The following is a 22,037-nucleotide window of genomic DNA, read 5'->3' on the forward strand; positions in this document are numbered from 1 at the left end:
TAACTTCATCTCTTGGGAAAAACACTTCATTCTCCCCTCAAAACAAACTCACTTTCCCAACACACACCACTCCATCCCATGCCCTACTTTTAATCATTCTACTCTGCTCATCTACTAGTGACGTTTCTATTGATAGTTGATACTAACCTCCTCCACATACTCTGCCCTGACTGCTAAAGCAGTCAGTAATGAAAGCTTTGTGAGCTGTTACTGAATGGTGAATCATTTGCACAATGGCTTGCAGTGCTTCCTTTTTTCTGACTTTTAGTGTGGATTTCTAACTGATCATGAAGCCTTGGAGCATGACTTAACAAATTCCCGTGATACTCAACACAATCTCATTTTAGTTGTCTAAAAGCAATTATTTTATTGAATGAAAGCAAGATTCCTAAAGTAGAGAAGTGTAAAGTAAAAGAGAATGAATGAATCATTTAATTTTCTGTCAAGGGATCACCATATTCATTATGTGTATTTCAGTGAATGAATCCAATGGTCTTCAGGGGCAGGATTCCTCCCACGATATTTAAAACTATTTTTATTTGTATTTTATGATATATAACTATAACTATTTTTACTTTATTCATGTAGCAGAAACAAATATCCTGGATAACAATTAGGAAGTGATTCTAATAAAGTAATGTCTGCATAAAAATCTGACAGTCGTTCTGATAGCAATGAACTCTCAGCCTCATCCTGAGCTGTGGTTATTGACTAATTAGCTTCCTATCAAGCTGGAGGCACATTGAAGTAGTGCTGATATTTCAGACAGTTGTGTTGCAAAAATGTAGAATCAATAGATTGAAGACCTGAAATAGTAGTTCAAGTTACAAAGAGAAGCCATAATCTGAAACATAGGAGTATAGGTTATAGAAATATATAAATATGTTCAGACAAAGAAATCGTCAGAAAATTTTCTAGAGTTCACTTCTTATTTCTTTGTTCTTTTCAGTTTTTTGTGAACCAGGCATGATTTTTTGATACTGGATTTTGATTTCAGGATAGTTTTAAATTCTGAGAATGTCTGCAAGAACATTGCAGAGATAGGGAAGGATTTCCCCTCACAGTGCTTGAAAAGTCATAAATTTCCATGATTCTATGCTCTTAGTAAATGAATGGCCCTATAGTCACTTTAAGGTACAAGTAACAGTCACTGTGCAGTCCAATTTCCCACTAACCAACACTCAATCAAGACCTTATTTATTCCCTTCCTCCTTATAAATGGTAACCTGCATGTCCAGTTCTAATGCTTTCTTTGTCATATTCACATCTGGTATAAAAAATGGAGACAGGAATAAGTAAAGAGACAAAAGAACAGGGCTATGTTTTATTTAGTTGGTGACTAGCAAAGGTATAAAAATAAATATTTCCCAGAAGGGTACTTTTTGGGTTTGTCATTGGTCTCCAGCTTGGACTCACCTCATGAGATAGTGAGAGTTCTCTTTTGGCTGGTCACTGTTTCCTGAAAGCAGACATCTCTGAGAATCAATATTATACAGAGCATCTGTCCTTGGGTAGGGCTTAACACCTCTCCAGGTACATTTCCCATTCCATCTGGCCCATGGAAATCACTCCCTTTCCCATTCCAATCCCACAAGAATATCTCCCTTCCTCTCCCCGCCCTTGGGTTTGGGCATACATGCTTTATTTTTCACAAATGTGAATGAGGCATCAGTTTACTGCTCATGGACCTCTCTAAGTGGTTCCCCTAAAGATTCCTCTCTTTAGAGTTGTAATGAAGAAAGTAGCCTGCTCACACCCCACGAAGGAGATGATGCACTGTAATAGCTCTCTCTAAAGAAATCTTGTCAGGCTCTCTCTCCCTCTCTGTTCTAGATTATTTTGTTCTTAAAGTACACAAAGGCTTCAAAGGTCCTGACAACTCTTTTCTGTTATTTGCTTTGAAGAAATATCCTGGATATTCAGTCTCATATGTACCTGAATCTCTGATAATTATCCTCTCATATTCTATAAGTTAACATGATGGTTACTGACATTTTCAGGATAGATTAATCAAATTCCCACAGGGTTTTAAATCATTTTCTTTTTTTTTTTTTTTTTCAAAGCATCACCATTTTATTCCATCTCATGATTTGATGGGTCAGGAATCCAGGCAGGGCTCAGCTGGGTGGTTCTTTGCTCCAGGTAGCCGCAGTGGTAGTCATTTAGGTAGGACTGAGTTGCCAAATGGACTCAATGTCCAAGGTGGCTTTACTCCATATCCGGTGAATTATTAGGTGTGGCTGGAAGGCCAGGCCAGGCTGGCACTGTCAGCCAGAGGCCTTCCAGTGATATCTATGGCAAGGAGGACTCAGGGTAGCTGGACTTTTTACAAGGAGGGTTATAAGAGAGAAAGTCAACAAATGGCTATCATGGAAGCTGCTAGGCCTCTAATCTGTCAGCAAGTTGCTAAACCCAGCCTAGCTCTGAGGAGAGGGGAATTGGGCTCATCTCTCCATACAGTAATAGCCAAGATTTTGCAGTCATCTTTTATCCACTATCTTTTTATTTATTTTTTGGTGATCCTGTGGTTTGAACTTAGGGCTTCATGCTTGCTAGGCAAGCACTGTACCACTTGCACTCCAGGCCTCCAGCCGTTTTTGCTCTGGTCATTTTTGAGATAGGGTCTCGCTTTTTTCCCAGGCTGGTCTGGACTACAAGCCTCCTATTTATGCTTGCTGCTGTAGCTGGATAACAGGTGTGTGCCACCACACTTAGGGTTTTTCTGTTGAGAGGGGTCTCCTTCTTCGATGCCCATGATTCTCAAGTTTGGTCTTTTGATGGAGTCGGTGAGTTCTTCCATTTTCTTTTCACAGGTCTTGAGTTGTTTAATTAGTAGTTCTTCAGTTTTTCCTTTAATTACCATTTCATCTTCAAGTTCTGAGATTCTGTCTTCTGTTTGTTCTATTCTGCTGGATTGGCCTTCCATTTTGTTTTGCAGTTCTGTTTCATTCTTTTTTCTGAGGTTTTCCATATCCTGGCTGTTTTCTTCTTTATTGTTGTCTATTTTTGTCCTGAGTTCATTTATCCATTTATTCATTGTGTTCTCTCTTTCATTTTGGTGTTTATACAGTGCTTCTATGGTTTCCTTTATTTCTTCTTTTGCTTTTTCAAATTCTCTATTTTTATTGTCTTGGAATTTCTTGAGTGTCTCCTGTACATTTTTGTTGACCCTATCCAGTATCATCTCTATAAAATTCTCATTGAGTACTTGTAGTATGTCTTGTTTTAAATTATTCTTGTAGGCTTCATTGGGTCCTTTGGCATAGTTTATCTTCATTTTGTTGGAGTCTGGCTCTGAGTTTCTGTTCTCTTCATTCCCCTCTGGTTCCTGTACTAATTTTTTGCTGTGGGGAAACTGGTTTCCTTGTTTTTTCTGTCTTCCTGTCATTGTCCTTGGTGTTGTTACTGTCCCTGTACTGTGTGTAATTAAGTATTTTCTAGCTTGTAATAATAACAATGGTAATAGTGAGAATGGAAGAGTGAGCTGAGATGGAAAGCAAGAAGTTAAAGAAAAGGGGAAAACAAATATACAGACAAGAGGGAGAAAGCAGAACAAGGTATCAGACAAGAGAGTTTCAAAGGTATAAACAGGGAGTGTTAGTGTACTAATCGACAGTAAGCTAAACAGACAATAGAGTGACAGAGAAAGGATTGAAAATCAAAGATAAAAAAATAAAAAATAAGTATATGAAAGTAATATCTATTTATAAAAATGAATTAAAATAAAATGGAAAATAGAAAATTAAAAAAAACAAAAAAAACCAAAAAACCAAAAAACTTCCAAGTTTATATGCAATGCAATTTCAGTCTTAATAATTTGGATGTCCGTCTCAATCTCCAGTCCTGGAGTTGGTGCCTCAGATGTTGTTCTGTAGTTGTCTCATCAAAGGGGATGCATAAAGTAGAACAAAACTACACTCACACACACACAGAAGAAAAAAAAAAGCCCCACCAAGTGTCCCCAGTTCAAATGCAATACAGTTTCAGTAAGTTTTTCGGCTTGCAGGTGTAATTCGGTTGTTCTCTCATCAAAGGTAGGGAGAAAAAGAAAAAAAAAGCGTCTGGAGGCAGTTCTGAGAGTAGTATCTGCAACTGTGGCTTGCCTGCCTGCTGCTCTCAGCCTGTAGCTGGCGGCGTTATTTATGCAGATCTCTGGGGTGAGCTTAGCACTCACCTGGTCCCACAGGCTTTGTTTGCTCAGAGTTCTCCTGTGCGGGGGAGGGGGGCCTCTGCTACAGGCTTTTCCCTTTCCAAGCACTGGGAAAGGCAACACTGCCCCGCGTTGTCAGGCCTGCGTGTTTATTTACAGTTCACGTGGGAAGTGGGTCTTCCCTCCTCTCACAAGCGTCCCCACTCCTGGTTGCTGGCGCGCCCCGCTCCCGCCAGAGCCTCTCCGGCCCGCCCGGCTCATTTATTTACAGTCCCGGGAAGGATTCCCTTCCCCCAATCTTCAGCGCTCAGGGCGCCCCACCCTCTTTCCAGCGTGTCTTAACTGTTCTTATTGCTTAGTACTCAGTTTCTCTTTTTTTTTCCCGGGTGGAGGTCAGTCTGTCCAGGGGGCTATGCTGCTCTGGCCCAGGCTTGTCTGTGGGGGAACCGCGGTACCGCGAAGCTCACCTGGTCCGCGTCTTCCCGAGCCGTATGGGCGCCGGCCACTGGCGGCCCGGGGACCTCCTCGGTTCTCCGTTTAACGTGAAGTGGAGATTCTCTGCGCCGGCTGGAGATGTGGAGGAGTCAAAGTTATGCCTTTTCTTGGTGATTATGCCTGCAAAGTGTGTCTCCAACGTCTCTCCAAGATTTCACTATAGGAGGGTCGCTTTCTGCTTCCTACCTCTAGCCGCCATCTTGGAATTCTCTCATCAACATATTTTAAAAGTGGCCCCTGGGTAGTGTCCATCTAATAAGTCTCTGATAAGGGCTTGTCCAAAAAGATGAGGACTGTCTCTAAACCCTTGTGGTAAAACTGTCCTAGTTAGTTGCTGTGAAGGGTTTGTGGGATCTTCAAAGGTAAAGAGGGGCTGACTGCAGGATGCAGGTTAAATGTAACACTTTTGGATAAAAGAGCTTTAGCTCATCATTTTGTATAAACTGACACTTTTAACTTTGTAAACATTTGTACCATATTTAGATAATGTATAGATAAAGAACATAGTTATAAAGTGGTTATTTAAGACACATGAGCAAATATTGTAAATGAACTTGATTTAGTAATACTTAAAGCTTAACAAGATCAATATAGAAAAATACAAATAATTTCTTTGATAAAATCTTTTTTTTATAACAGTTCTTTTTTTGTAGATGTTACTCAGAGCAGAACAATATTAAGATAGCCTTGTTATGTTATGGACATAACCTATAAAGACACCAATTGTTAATAGATATGACAATAAATATAACATAATATTTATTATATATTGTATATACATATATTATATATATATATTTATAACTAAATATAGTATGATAATAAAGGAATTGAATGTAAATTACTTATGATGAAATGAAAGACTAAGGTTACTGTCCATAAAATAATGCCTATAATTTAGTTAGACCTGATTGATACAACCTTTAAAAAATTGGTTTTTCTTAAAAGTAGCAGAAGAAGAGGTAGGGGAGAGAAGAGAACAGAAGCCTTGTATTTCTTTACATTAATTTTATAATAAGAACCATCCTAAAGATGTTGGAAAACATGCATTCGTAAAAAAGTTTTAAATTAGGCATGCCATAAATGTCAATTTAAGCACGCATAGATTCAAGAGCTCAAGAGCATGTATGTAAAAGTTAACTAAGTGGCCACAAGTACATTGATAAGTTATTTTAAAAAAATTTTTAGGACCAGATTTAGAAATGTCCCATACTGTTTTTTTGTTTTTTATTTAGGACTCATTTTTGGTGGATTGATAGCTGAAGTAAGAGTCAATTTTAGGAACAGTGTTTTGAGTCAGACCCAGTTTTTAATAAGACTGTTATCATAGCTATTAGATTTTTTTGTCTCTAATAAATTAATCATATCATAGACATACACAAAACTTACACAATGAAGCATAAAACAATTATAACAATTTCAAGTGCACTCTTGGATATAAGACAAAAAACATTTAAGCCAACTTTAAGACACTTTACAACCTCTACTACACAACATTGAACACAAAATCTCTGTAAAGAGAATCTGAACCTTGCTTACTTGTTGGCCCATTTCTCTCTCGATGTGGCTCCATATCCTTGAGCTGAAACTAAAATTATGCTTGCGTGTACCTCCGGAGCCTTCCTTACCTTGAGCCTCTGTTTGGGTCCCTGTTTGGGGGTGCCACCTGCCAGGACTGCAGAGGTCCTTGACCTGAAAGGGCTCAAGAAAGGAATCAACAAGACAGGGCATACATAAGGACTCACTCACTCAGGAAGCGAACGACAACATATCGAGAGGGCCAGAGGGTTGATGATCAACTGGCAGAATTTTATTTTTCTCAGCCAGCATTATACAAAAGAGGAAGAGACTTAAACATCAAAAACACTTTGACCTAGTTACAATCTTTCTGTGTTTTCCACCCTGCACTCTTACTGCCAGTATCCTTGACAAGGTATAAACTTCTTTTTAATCAAGGGAAACCATTTAGCATTCCTTCCCACTGTGATAGAAGCATGGTGCACCTGCAGATTCTGACCTTGTCAGAATGCTCTAAACCCAGAGACCTTGCCAGACTGTGGCTTTTGGTTCCCAACATTCCTTGTCCACACTTCATATCTGTCATTAATACAATAAGCTCTGGTTACTTACATTGGAGAATGATATTAGAAACCGAGCTTACCCATGGGAGGCAGGTTTGCTCACTGCTACTTGGGTATTATTGTTTCCAATGCACTAAGCAGACAGAACTAGGAGATACATTTGTGTACAGAAACTCGTATACATAAGCATATTTACAATAATAAATCAGTAATTAATATATGTGTGTGTCTATATCAAAATAAACATCATTTCACATTGATATTTCCTGTTCTCATTCAATATCATATTGCTTACTTTAGAAATCACCCATTGCTTATCTGTAACCTATCATTTCAAGAAGCCTAGTTGCCATTGCTCATTTATTTATTTGCTCATTCCTGTTATATGGTTACAATAGTTTCAGAGTTTTCTTCTTTTCACCTTCTGGGAAACAAGTTTATCAACAACTTTGTCAACTACAGTACAGTGACTGCACAGTTCATTTGGTCTTGAAGTCAGACATCTGCACTCAATTTTACAGTTATTTAGATAAATATTTTCATCCCCAGCCTCTTTCTGAGGATGTGCCCTAAAGTGTTTTTAAAATAATAGAAACACATATAAGGAGCAACTTGCAATAATTACAAATAGAAAAGCAATAAAATCGTGGCTTGAAATATTTCAGAAATTATTTTCAGATAGGATGTTGATGTCAGGCAGATCTCTTAGAACCTCACCTGCTATGCTTCAATTCCTAGCCTTTAACCTAATAATTCAAAACAGACAATATTATTCACAAGGAAGCGAATGAGCGTGTCGTACAAAGGATTAGAAAGGAAATTTTAATTGCTCTTACATCCCCAAAGCTCATCCCTGGTGAAGGAAATCTTAAGGTAGCTCCCATCTATATATTTCTAAGATACCAATCATGTATCAAAACTCTATGTAAATAAAACATCATTCTGGTAAGTGTTTTGGGAAGCTATGAAGGCAAACATAGAATTTGATTCATAATATGTGTGTGAGCTCCTCAGAACTTGAGATCTACATTCTAATCCCCTAAGTGAAAGAGATCCCAGGAGTTTTTATTTGTACTGCCACCACCAACATCAAGGGTAATTTCATTCAAAGAGCACTTGGGACCCGATTCCAAGATGGCGGCTAGAGGTAGGAAGCAGAAAGCGACCCTCCTATAGTGAAATCTTGGAGAGACGCTGGAGACACACTTTGCAGGCATAATCACTGAGAAGAGGCATAACTTTAACCCCTCCACATTTCCAGCTGGTGCAGAGAATCTCCACTTCATGTTAAATGGAGAAACGAGGAGGGCCCCCGGGGCTGCCAGTGGCCGGCACCCATACAGCTTAGGAAGACGTGGACCAGGTGAGATTTGTGGTACCACAGTAGCCCCACAGACAAGCCTGGGCCAGAGCAGCATAGCCCCCTGGACAGACTGACCTCCACCTGGGAAAAAGAAAAAAAAAAAAAAAGAGAAACTGAGTAATAAGCAATAAGAACAGTTAAGACACGCTGGAAAAAGGGTGGGGCGCCCTGAGCACTGAAGATTGGGGGAAGGGAATCCTTCCCGGGACTGTAAATAAACAAGCTAGGTGGGCCGGAGAGCCTCTGGTGGGAGCGGGGCGCGCGCCCAGCAACGAGGAGCGGGGAAGCTTGTGAGAGGAGGGAAGACCCACTTCCCACGTGAACTGTAAACAAACATGGCAGCCAGCAGGAGCATCAGCACTGCCCAGTAAGCAGGAGCAGGAAAGCTTCTGAAAGTGGCAGTGGGAGGAAAACTTCAGAGGAGAGGGGGGAAGACCCACCTCCCACATGAACTGTAAATAAACACGCAGGCCTGACAACACGGGGCAGTGTCACCTTTCCCAGTGCTTGGAAAGGGGAAAGCCTGTAGCAGAGGCCCCCGCACAGGAGAACTCTGAGCAAACAAAGCCTGTGGGACCAGGTGAGTGCTAGCTCACCCCAGAGATCTGCATAAATAACGCCGCCAGCTACAGGCTGAGAGCAGCAGGCAGGCAAGCCACAGTTGCAGATACCACTCTCAGAACTGTCTCCAGATGCTTTTTTTTCTTTTTCTCCCTACCTTTGATGAGAGAACAACCGAATTACACCTGCAAGCCGAAAAACTTACTGAAACTGTATTGCATTTGAACTGGGGACACTTGGTGGGGCTTTTTTTTTTGTGTGTGTGTGTCTGTGTGTCTCTGTGTGTGAGTGTGTAGTTTTGTTCTACTTTTTGCATCCCCTTTGATGAGACAACTACAGAACAACATCTGAGGCAACAACTCCAGGACTGCAGATTGAGACGGGCACCCAAATTATTAAGACTGAAACTGCATTGCATATAAACTTGGAAGTTTTTTGGTTTTTTTTTTTTTAAATTTTCTATTTTCCATTTTATTTTAATTCATTTTTATATATAGATATTACTTTCATTTACTTATTTTTTATTGTTTTTATCTTTGATTTTCAATCCTCTCTCTGTCTCTCTAATGTCTGTTCAGCTTACTGTCAATTAGTACACTAACACTCCCTGTTTATACCTTTGAAACTCTCTTGTCTGATACCTTGTTCTGCTTTCTCCCTCTTGTCTGTATATTTGTTTTCTCCTTTTCTTTAACTTCTTGCTTTCCATCTCAGCTCACTCTTCCATTCTAAATATTACCACTGTTATTATTACAAGCTAGAAAATACTTAATTACACACAGTACAGGGACAGTAACAACACCAAGGACAATGATGGGAAGACAGAAAAAACAGGGAAACCAGTTTCCCCACAGCAAAAAATTAGTACAGGAACCAGAGGGGAATGAAGAGAACAGAAACTCAGATCCAGACCCAACAAAATGAAGATAAACTATGCCAAAGGACCCAATGAAGCCTACAAGAATAATTTAAAACAAGACATACTACAAGTACTCAATGAGAATTTTATAGAGATGATACTGGATAGGGTCAACCAAAATGTACAGGAGACACTCAAGAAATTCCAAGACAACAAAAATAGAGAATTTGAAAAAGCAAAAGAAGAAATAAAGGAAACCATAGAAGCACTGTATAAACACCAAAGTGAAACAGAGAACACAATGAATAAAGGGATAAATGAACTCAGGACAAAAATAGACAATATTAAAGAGGAAAACTGCCAGGATATGGAAAACCTCAGAAAAAAGAATGAAACAGAACTGCAAAACAAAATGGAAGGCCAATCTAGCAGAATAGAACAAACAGAAGACAGAATCTCAGAACTTGAAGATGAAATGGTAATTAAAGGAAAAACCGAAGAACTATTAATTAAACAACTCAAGACCTGTGAAAAGAAAATGCAAGAACTCACTGACTCCATCAAAAGACCAAACTTGAGAATCATGGGCATCGAAGAAGGAGAAGAGGTGCAAGTGAAGGGAATGTGTAATATATTTAACAAAATAATAACGGAAAATTTCCCAAATCTAGAGGAAGATATTCCCATACAAGTGCAAGAGGCCTCCAGGACACCAAACAGACCAGATCAAAATAGAACTACTCCATGACATATCATCATTAAAACAACAAGTTCAGAAACTAAGGAAAGAATATTGAAGGCTGTAAGAGAGAAAAAACAAGTAACATACAAAGGTAAACCCATCAAAATCACAGCAAACTTCTCAACAGAAACATTAAAAGCAAGAAGAGCATGGGGTGAGATCTTCCGGGCACTGAATGAAAATAACTTCAACCCCAGGATACTCTACCCAGCAAAGCTATCATTCAAAATAGATGGAGCAATAAAAGTCTTCCATGATAAGCAGAAACTAAAACAATATGTGACCACAAAGCCACCATTACAAAAGATTCTGCAAGGGATCCTGCACACAGAAAGTGACACCCAACTTAACCATGAAAAGGCAGGCAGCACCAAACCACAGGAAAAGAAAAAGCAAGACAGTAGAGAGTAACATCAAGTTAGGTACACACAATCAAACATTCAAACAACAAAGACAACTGAATGGCAGGAATCACCACATACCTATCAGTACTAACGCTTAATGTTAATGGACTCAATTCACCCATCAAAAGACACCATTTGACAAAATGGATTAAAAAAGAAGATCCAACAATTTGTTGCTTACAGGAGACTCATCTCACCGACAGAAATAAGCATATGCTTAGGATGAAAGGCTGGAAGAAGATTTACCAAGCCAATGGCCCCCGAAAACAAGCAGGAGTAGCAATACTTATCTCTGACAAAGTAGACTTCAAACCTACATTGATCAAACGAGATAAAGAAGGACATTCCATACTAATAAAAGGGGAAATAGACCAAAAGGAAATAATAATCATCAATCTGTATGCACCCAATGTCAACGCACCCAATTTCATCAAACATACCCTGAAAGACCTAAAAGCATATATAAATGCCAACACAGTGGTTGTGGGAGACTTTAACACCCCATTATCATCAATAGATAGGTCATCCAAACAAAAACTCAATAAAGAAATCCAAGATCTAAAATATGCAATAGATCAAGTGGACCTAGTAGATGTCTACAGAACATTTCATCCAACCTCTACACAATATACATTCTTCTCAGCAGCCCATGGAACCTTCTCCAAAATAGATCATATCCTAGGGCACAAAGCAAGCCTCAGCAAATACAAGAAAATAGAAATAATACTGTGCCTACTATCTGACCACAATGCAGTAAAAGTAGAACTCAACAACAAAAGTAAAGACAAAAAACATGCAAACAGCTGGAAACTAAATAACTCATTACTTAATGAAGAGTGGATCATCGATGCAATAAAAGAGGAAATTAAAAAGTTCCTGGAAGTCAATGAAAATGAAAACACAACCTACCGGAACCTATGGGACACAGCTAAGGCAGTCTTGAGAGGAAAGTTTATAGCCATGAGTGCATATATTAAAAAGATTGAAAGATCCCAAATCAATGACTTAATGATACATCTCAAACTCCTAGAAAAACAAGAACAAGCAAATCCCAAAACAAATAGAAGGAGAGAAATAATAAAAATAAGAGCTGAAATCAATGAAATAGAAACCAAAAAAACCATACAAAGAATTAATGAAACAAAAAGTTGGTTCTTTGAAAAAATAAACAATATCGATAGACCCCTGGCAAACCTGACTAAAATGAGGAGAGAAAAAACCCAAATTAGTAGAATTAGGAATGCAAAAGGGGAGGTAACAACAAACACCATGGAAGTCCAGGAAATCATCAGAGACTACTTTGAGAACCTATATTCAAATAAATTTGAAAATCTAAAAGAAATGGACCGATTTCTAGATACATATGATCATCCAAAACTGAACCAAGAGGAAATTAATCACCTGAATAGACCTATAACAAAAATGAAATTGAAGCAGCAATCAAGAGTCTCCCCAAAAAGAAAATTCCAGGACCTGATGGATTCTCTGCTGAATTCTATCAGACCTTTAGAGAAGAACTGATACCAACCCTCCTTAAACTGTTCCATGAAATAGAAAGGGAGGAAAACTGCTAAACACATTTTATGAAGCCAGTATTACACTTATCCCAAAACCAGGCAAAGACACCTCCAAAAAGGAGAACTATAGGCCAATCTCCTTAATGAACATTGATGCAAAAATCCTCAACAAAATAATGGCAAACCGAATTCAACAACACATCAAAAAGATTATTCACCATGACCAAGTAGGCTTCATCCCAGGGATGCAGGTGTGGTTCAACATATGAAAATCAATAAATGTAATAAACCACATTAACAGAAGCAAAGACAAAAACCACTTGATCATCTCAATAGATGCAGAAAAAGCCTTTGATAAGATCCAACATCATTTCATGATAAAAGCTCTAAGAAAAGTAGGAATAGAAGGAAAGTTCCTCAACATTATAAAAGATATATATGACAAACCTACAGCCAGCATTATACTTAACGGAGAAAAATTAAAACCATTCCCTCTAAAATCAGGAACCAGACAACGATGCCCACTATCTCCACTCCTATTCAACATAGTACTGGAATTCCTAGCCAGAGCAATTAGGCAAGAGGAAGGAATAAAAGGAATACAAATAGTAAAGAAACTGTCAAAATATCCCTATTTGTAGATGACATGATCCTATACCTTAAAGACTCCAAAAACTCTACTCAAAAGCTTCTAGACATCATCAATAGCTATAGCAAGGTAGCAGGATATAAAATCAACATAGAAAAATCATTAGCATTTCTATACACTAACAATGAGCAAACGGAAAAAGAATGTATGAAAACAATTCCATTTACAATAGCCTCAAAAAAAATCAAATACCTAGGTGTAAACCTAACAAAAGATGTGAAAGACCTCTACAAGGAAAACTATACACTTCTGAAGAAAGAGATTGAGGAAGACTATAGAAAGTGGAGAGATCTCCCATGCTCATGGATTGGTAGAATCAACATAGTAAAAATGTCGATACTCCCCAAAGTAATCTACATGTTTAATGCAATTCCCATCAAAATTCTAATGACATTCATGAAAGAGATTGAAAAATCTACTGTTAAATTTATATGGAAACACAAGAGGCCACGAATAGCCAAGGCAATACTCAGTCAAAAGAACAATGCAGGAGGTATCACAATACCTGACTTCAAACTATATTGCAAAGCAATAACAATAAAAACAGCATGGTACTGGCACAAAAACAGACATGAAGACCAGTGGAACAGAATAGAGGATCTAGATATGAAGCCACACAACTATAAGCAACTTGTCTTTGACAAAGGTGCTAAAAATATACGACAGAGAAATAGCAGCCTCTTCAACAAAAACTGCTGGGAAAACTGGTTAGCAGTCTGCAAAAAACTGAAACCAGATCCATGTACATCACCCTATACCAAGATTAACTCGAAATGGATCAAGGATCTTAATATCAGACCCAACCTCTTAAGTTGATACAAGAAAGAGTAGGAAATACTCTGGAGTTAGTAGGTATAGGTAAGAACTTTCTCAATGAAATCCCAGCAGCACAGCAACTAAGAGATAGCATAGATAAATGGGACCTCATAAAACTAAAAAGCTTCTGTTCATCAAAAGAAATGGTCTCTAAACTGGAGAGAACACCCACAGAGTGGGAGAAAATATTTGCCAATTATACATCAGACAAAGGACTGATAACCAGAATATACAGGGAACTTAAAAAACTAAATTCTCCCAAAACTAATGAACCAATAAAGAAATGGGCATGTGAACTAAACAGAACTTTCTCAAAAGAAGAAATTCAAATGGCCAGAAAACACATGAAAAAATGCTCACCATCTCTAGCAATAAAGGAAATGCAAATTAAAACCACGCTAAGATTCCACCTTACCCCTGTTAGAATAGCCATCATCAGCAACACCAGCAACAACAGGTGTTGGCGAGGATGTGGGGAAAAAGGAACCCTCTTACACTGTTGGTGGGAATGTAGACTAGTACAACCACTCTGGAAAAAAATTTGGAGGCTACTTAAAAAGCTGGACATCGATCTACCATTTGATCCAGCACTACCACTCTTGGGGATATACCCAAAAGACTGTTACTCCAGAGGCACCTGCACATCCATGTTTATTGCGGCACTATTCACAATAGCCAAGTTATGGAAACAGCCAAGATGCCCCAGCACTGACGAATGGATTAAGAAAATGTGGTGTCTATACACAATGGAATTTTATGCAGCCATGAAGAAGAACGAAATGTTATCATTCGCTGGTAAATGGATGGAATTGGAGAACATCATTCTGAGTGAGGTTAGCCTGGCTCAAAAAAACCAAAAATCATTTGTTCTCCCTCATATGTGGACATTAGATCAAGGGCAAACACAACAAGGGGATTGGTCTATGAGCACATGATAAAAGCGAGAGCACACAAGGGAGGGGTGAGAATAGGTAAGACACCTAAAAAACTAGCTAGCATTTGTTGCCCTTAATGCAGAGAAACTAAAGCAGATACCTTAAAGCAACTGAGGCCAATAGGAAAAGGGGAACAGGTACTAGAGAAAAGGTTAGATCAAAAAGAATTAACCTAGAAGGTAACACCCACGCATAGGAAATCAATGTGAGTCAATGCCCTGTATAGCTATCCTTATCTCAACCAGCAAAAACCCTTGTTCCTTCCTATTATTGCTTATACTCTCTCTACAACAAAATTAGAGATAAGGGCAAAATAGTTTCTGCTGGGTTTTGGGGGGGGAGAGGGAGAGGGTGGAGTGGGTGGTAAGGGAGGGGGTGGGGGCAGGGGGGAGAAATGACCCAAGCCTTGTATGCATATATGAATAATAAAAGAAAAAAGAAAAATAAAGAGCACTTGGTTTAAAGCTCACCTACAATGGGAATTGGGGATCCCAGGTGGAGAGAAAGTGAGTATCTGAAATCCATTTATCCTAGAACCATTTAACCTCAGAATGTTGGAGGACCTTCATGATATCTATGTACACAATATTAGAATTCCTAAAGATATCAGAAAATGATGACTCACATTTCGCAGTAGCACATCGGAAGACAGAAAATTATCTTTGTCGTGTGTCAACCCACATTTATTCCAAGCTTGTTTAATAGAAGGATTTTGAGATTAAGGCTGTACCTCTGCCCTTTGAAGTAGCATAAAATAAGTCCAATCCTGACTGGTGCTATACAAGGTATAAATTACTTTTGTATAAATCTTCAATTTTCTTAGAAATTTATAACTTATAACCTATCATAAAGTATAGCTCCCTACCAGAATTAAGCACAATTCACCTGATGAGTTTATTTTTATACAAATCACTTTTTCTTATTTTAGATACCTTAGTACTTTTAATGGGTCATTTGCAATAATTGTATGTTTTTCTCTGCATTGTATTGTTTGAACATGAAAATGTATGCCAGTGTTTTAAAGTTTGAATACTAAGAAAACTTAGCTTATTTCTTCTTGCCTTTTCAGAGTGAGGATTCTCTTTAAAAGCCTTGATGGAACTCATTAAGGGACTGGTAGCATAACAGCTGTGTACTGCAGGACCTGCCCAATCCTGATGTGTATGCCATTGTCCAGGCACCTCCTGTCCATTGCTAGGTTGAAGTATCCAATGAGCAAGACTTCTGGACACTCACAGAAACCTTTTCAACATGTCACTATTAAATTTATTTTAACGTCAGTCCACATTCACAGGAGAATAGTATTTTTCTGAATCATTATTATCAAAAAGTATTCATTATTATTTTCTATAAATTTAATAATTTCTTATATGCTGTCATCTAAGTTATTGACATAATGCTTTTTTCAAGAGAAAACACAATGTAAAGTCCTATGGAATAATAAATCAAGATTTATCAATCTATGACATGACTTAGATGTCCCCTGTATTCTCATAACTGAGATATTGTTCTGTTTTCAGGTACAAAACATAACCGTATCATGTGCACAACCTGACTACAGCAGATTTAACAAAGACTATCAATATAACCCAAGACTGTCCCATTCTTTTACTTTATTAATTAGCAAAAATCAAATAAACAGAAATATATATGTACACTTTAGCAACCATATAACTTGATCATCACTAATTTCTTTTTAAATAATCCATTACTTATTCTTCTCCAAAGAAAATATTGCCATTTGCAATAACATGAGTGAACCTGCAGGACATTGTGCAAAATAAAATAAACAATGCACAAAAGAACAAATTCTGCATGATGCCACTTATATAAGGCATGTGTAACAGTGAAACTCAGAGTTCACTTATGGGTTGACTGTTATAATATACAATAAAGACAATACAATCCAGTGCAATCCACTAACAATACAATAATGATGACCAGGGAGTACAAGGTGTGGGAAATGGAGTAGTTGTTTAGTGGATAGTGCCTGTAATAAGTAATGTGACAATTGTGCACTTACAGCTTTAGGTAGATCTGATATTTAGTATACTTACCACAGAAAAAACAAAACCAAAGCAAACCATAGCCACAAAGAGATACTCAGAAGGTGATAAATCCATCCAATGCCTTTATTGTGGTGATGGTTTCATGAGTGTCAAATTATGCACATTAAATGTGTGTGGTTCATTGTGTATCAGTTCTTACCGAATAAAACAGTGAAGAAACCAACAAATCTTTTTTTCCTTAAACCATTTTAAAATTTTCTTACGACTCATTCCTCTCTAAGTCAAAACAGACAAAGGGAAGCTAAGACAACTAATGCTGGGTAAGTTATTTGAGAATTCAACAAGTTCAAAGGCATGCACACACACAAAAGTGGTGACAGCAGAGGAGATCAGGAAGCAGAGGAACTAAGAGCATTGCCAGAGCCAGACTTCAGAGGAAGCTGGATGCACAGAATGGGTCAGAGTCCCACACCTGCTGTCAAAGCTACAATGGTTAGGCAAGAGACCAAAAAAAAAAAAAAATAGAAGAAACAATTTAAATTACGTGTGCTTTGTGTCTGTAATTCCTTAATAGTTAGTACTAAGAAAGGCCTATGTTTTTCTTGTTTATGTATTATAGAGAAAACAACTTGTGATAGAAAAAGCTTATGAGTCAATGCAGCATATTCTCTTGTTCTTGGAGAGAGAAATGTCATATCACATCGTTTGTTAAAAACAACAATGGGTATATTTGACGTGCATGCAGAGGCATTCACCAGGCATAACCTAAATGGGAAAGCCTTCCAGGAGAGCAGCCATGTTGTAGGTTGCGATGGAATATTGTGTGATTCCCAGGTGTCATTATTTTCATATGGTTTAAATTTTTATAAGACATACATTGCAATGCAATTGCTGTTCTATAATTCAGTGTTTAAGTACATTTGTGGAGTTGTACTCCCATCCCCATGTTCTATTTTAGCAGATAGTCATTATGACCCCAGCTAAAATCCCATACCCATTAGCAGTCACATCCATGTACTTTCCATTCCACATGCCTGGAAGACATTAACCTGCTCTCTGTCTCTGAATTTTCTTGTTCAGACATTTCATTTAAGTGGGATCATATAACATGTGTTCTTCATGTCTGGTTTCTTTCACTTAGAATGTTTCAGGTCCATTCAAGATGTGGCATTCTCAGTACTTTGTTTCTTTTATGATACTAAGTTATATGGATATACTACACCTTGCTTGTCCATTCATGATTGGATGGACCTGTGAATGGTTTCCATACTTTGGTTTTTGTAAGTAATGCTGCTTTAACCACTCATATACAACCTGTGTACATGTGTGTTGTCAATTCTTTGAGCATGTACTCAGCAGTGAAATTGAGAGGTCATATGGTAACTACACATTTTATATTTCAAAGGTTGCCAAACTGTTTTCTGAATAGTCTGTACAACTTTACATTTCCACTAGTAGTGCATGAAGTTTCCAATTCCTTCATGCCCTTACTGATGCTTTTTACATTCTTCCTGATGGATGTGAACTGTTATTTCATTGTGGTTTAGATTTAAATATTTTTAGTAACTAAAGAGTATAAACATAGTTTCAAGTGCTCAGTGTTCATTTCTGTATATCAAGTAGAAAATGCTTATTCTAATCCTCCTACCATTTTAAGTAGATTATTTGTTATTTTATTCTTAATCTATAAGAGTTCTTAACATATATTGTGCAAGTTTTTCCTTATTACTTAAAAATATTTGTCTTGTCCTGTATGTTTTCTTCAATTTCAGGATAATGACCTTTAAGGCACAAATTTAAGTTTTTTTTTCATTAAGTCCAATTTCCTATTTTTTTTTCTATGAGGGCCTCTAGTTTGGGCATCTTATTTATGATCAATTTAACATCATTTGCAAGGTCAGAATGATTTGGTTTTGTGAATTTTATAATATTGTTAAAGCTTTAGCATTTACATTTAGTTCAGTGCCTCATTTTTAACTTATTTTTGTGTTTGGTGTGAGAAACAGTTACAAATTAACTCTTATATGTGTTACCTACATAATTTTTATAGCATCATTTTTTGAAAATATGATATTTTTCCACTGAAATAACATGAAACCCTCTTAGCAATTTAATTCTTCACATAAATAAGCTCTATTTTCTGGATTGCCAATTTCATTCTACTGACCTATCTGTCTATCCTTATGACAATACCACACTATCTTGATTACTGTGTCATTGTTGTCAGGTTTCATGTTAAAAAATGTGAGGCTTCCAACTTTATTCTTTTCTTTCAATTTTGTTCTGATTATTCTGTGTCCCTTATATTTTTGTACATATTTTATGATCAATATTGGCAGTAACAAAGCTGGGACTGGAATTTTGATAGGAATTGAAGGAAATAATGTCATTTTCACAATATTGAGTCATTCGTTTCATGAACATGAGATGTTTTTCTATTTATGTAGGTTTTTAATTCCTTTCAATAATATTTTTTAATTTTACACATAGCACATTTCTTTACATAACTTATTGCAAAATATTTTATTATTTTTCACTATACTTAAGTGGATTTTATGATTGTAACCTTTCCTTGTTGATCTGATCTTGTGTTCCATTACCTTACTGAGAATAATTAGTTGTACTATTTCTTTGCAATAGCTTCACTAGAATCTATGTACAAGAATACAGTATTTAATAGTAGAGATACTTTTAATGCTTGCTTTCGAAATTGGATGTCTTTTTATTTTCATTTTCCTTTCTGATTGCCCTAATTAGAATCTCAAGTATAATGTTGAATGAACAGAACATCTTGTTTTGTCCATTAACTTATCAGGAAAAACTTTCACCATGAAGTGTGGTATTAGTTGTGGGGTTTTTGTTGATGAAGCTGATATTTTAACATAAAAAAGTACTTTCTCAGTAAAGAATTTAAGAGGATTACAAATGTAGCATGAAAATTTATTTGCACACCCCATCAAAATTATTACCTCTTTTTCTGGGTGATCAGGGTCAGGTTACTAGTAACCATTTTCACAATGTAAAGCACAATTAGGAATGTTTTTATCTTATATTTAATTCATTTGTCTCATACATTTGGAATCCCAAGGGCTATGAGTGCTAACATACATAGGGATATGTCAGGAAACTGCAGATACCTTGCTGAAAAGCCTTGAATTCTGTTTCAAATTTTAATGTTTTGTGGGACAATAAATACCTTCCTCCATTTCTTTTTTTCTTTTCTACATAGAATTCCCCAAAGAAAATGGCAGAAGAAAATTATTCCACAGTGACTGAGTTTATCCTTGCTGGACTCTCAGAGAAAGAAGTGCTCCAATTGCCCTTCTTCTTCTTCCTAGGAATCTATGTGCTCACAGTGGTGGAGAACCTGGGCATGGTGACCTTGATCCTACTTAGTTCCCACATGCACACCCCCATGTACTTTTTCCTTACCAGTCTGTCCTTCATTGACCTCTGCCATTCCAACAAAAATGCTGGTTAGCTTTGTGAAGAAAAAGAACATAATTTCCTACCCTGAATGCATGACTGAACTCTACTTCTTCCTTGTTTTTGCATATCAGAATGTCACATGTTGGCTGCAATGGCCTATGACCTTTTTGTTGCTATCTGTAACCCCTTGTTTTACAATGTCACCATGTCCTATCAAGTCTGTTCATGGATGGTAGTTGGGGTGTATAGCATGGATTTGGTTGGTGCCACAGCTCATACATTTTGCATGCTGAGAGTGATTTTCTGTAAGCTTGCCACCATAAACCACCACTTCTGTGATCTTTTTCCATTACTGGAGCTCTCCTGTTTCAGTACTTTTATCAATGAGATATTAGTTCTGTGCCTAAGTGCTTTTAATATACTTGTCCCAGCCCTGACCATCCTTGCCTCTTACATCTTCATCATTTCCAGCATCCTGTGCATCAGCTCCACTGAGGGCAGGTTCAAAGCCTTCAGCACCTACAGCTCCCACATCTCTGCTGCTTCTGTCTTCTTTGGCTCTGCTGCATTCATGTACCTACAGCCATCCTCAGTCAGCTCCATGGACCAAGGGAAAGTGTCCTCTGTGTTTTACACCATTGTTGTGCCCATGCTGAATCCCTTGATCTACAGCCTGAGGAATAAGGATGTCAAAGTTGCCCTAAATAAGTTCTTGGAAAAAAAGAAGTTTTGTATGAAAAGAAGTACTTTTCCTTAACAAAATTTATTTTCTGGAGATTTGGTAAAGAATCAGTCCAGAGGTAGCAACGTATGTCCACAAGTCATAAAATTACTGTTAGTACTTGACTATTTGAAAGAAAGAAGCCAATGTTAAGACTGGATTCATGGGATTGGACACATGGAAGAGAGCACCTCTCTAGGATACTCCAAACTTCAACCACTCAGAGTAAGCTGTATCACCTCTAAACACTTTTTAAAATTTATCAAAGCATTCTTATGGTTGCTTATACTTTACATGTATGGAACATGGCTCTGTTTTGTCAAGATTTATTTATCTTTTGAAGGGAATAAATAATTTTTTTCAGTATTCTTTGATAGTCTCAATATTTTGTGCACTTGGCCTTTTTAACAAAGTGTGTTATCAAACATTTCTAACAGTGTGGTTTCTAAAATAATTAATTTTAACAAATTTGTAGTACACTAAACACATTTCTTATTCTTATCAGGGAATATGGGAATGTATGATGGGTGATAAGATAGATTCTATGCACAAGGAGATGGCACTGTATTGGAAATGACTGACAATCTTGAACAAGATGTCATACATTGTATCTTTTTACATATGTTTATATAATATGTCATATATATAATTTATATGTAAATATACATATACATATTTACATATGTAAATATACATATACATATACATATCAATAGTCCTTGATCCAGTTTTGGGATTCTGTCAGAACCCATATTCAAATGATGAATCGACCTTCATTCTCTTTACTCTAAAGAGATAATGTTTTTTCTTCCAGCCTACATTTTAGAATCTCAGATTCAGAATTGACAGTCTCTTACTCTTGCATTCATGTGGATTATTAATTTATCTGGAAAACTTAAAATTGGAAAATCAAGTTACGTGTGCTTCCTACTCAAAAGCTCATGGTCTATGCCGGAAAAATAATTTATTTTTTTGAGGGATCTAAGAGGAGAGTTCCAAGCAATCAATTTCCTTTTTCTATTCACCCAGTCAAGCTCCTACTGCTGTTCTTGAAAACAGAATGACTTCTCCAGGGAGGCAATTGTCCCAGTAACCAGCCTCAACAGCACCTGGCAGCATCCACAGGTTGCTCAGCTCCCATTCCTTCCCTGGTGATGGCAGCACCTAGACAGCACTTCTCATCTCTCCCTAGAACAGATTGCCAGACTGTATTCAAATCCCCTCTTATTTTAGAGCCATTTGTGGATGATAGGCTGTGATCATATTCTTTATGATCCTTCTGATCTTCAAAGCTGTCAAAATGTTG

The 22,037-nt window shown here is 37.3% G+C and overlaps 1 pseudogene; it reads left to right on the forward strand.

Annotated features, from left to right (window-relative positions):
* The first annotated feature begins 19,825 nt into the window (after nt 1-19,825).
* Nucleotides 19,826-20,767, forward strand: LOC109677256 (olfactory receptor 8G50-like; annotated as a pseudogene).
* The last annotated feature ends 1,270 nt before the right edge of the window (nt 20,768-22,037 follow it).

This window comes from Castor canadensis, chromosome 2, assembly GCF_047511655.1.
Source record: "Castor canadensis chromosome 2, mCasCan1.hap1v2, whole genome shotgun sequence".
Classification (NCBI taxonomy): domain Eukaryota; kingdom Metazoa; phylum Chordata; class Mammalia; order Rodentia; family Castoridae; genus Castor; species Castor canadensis.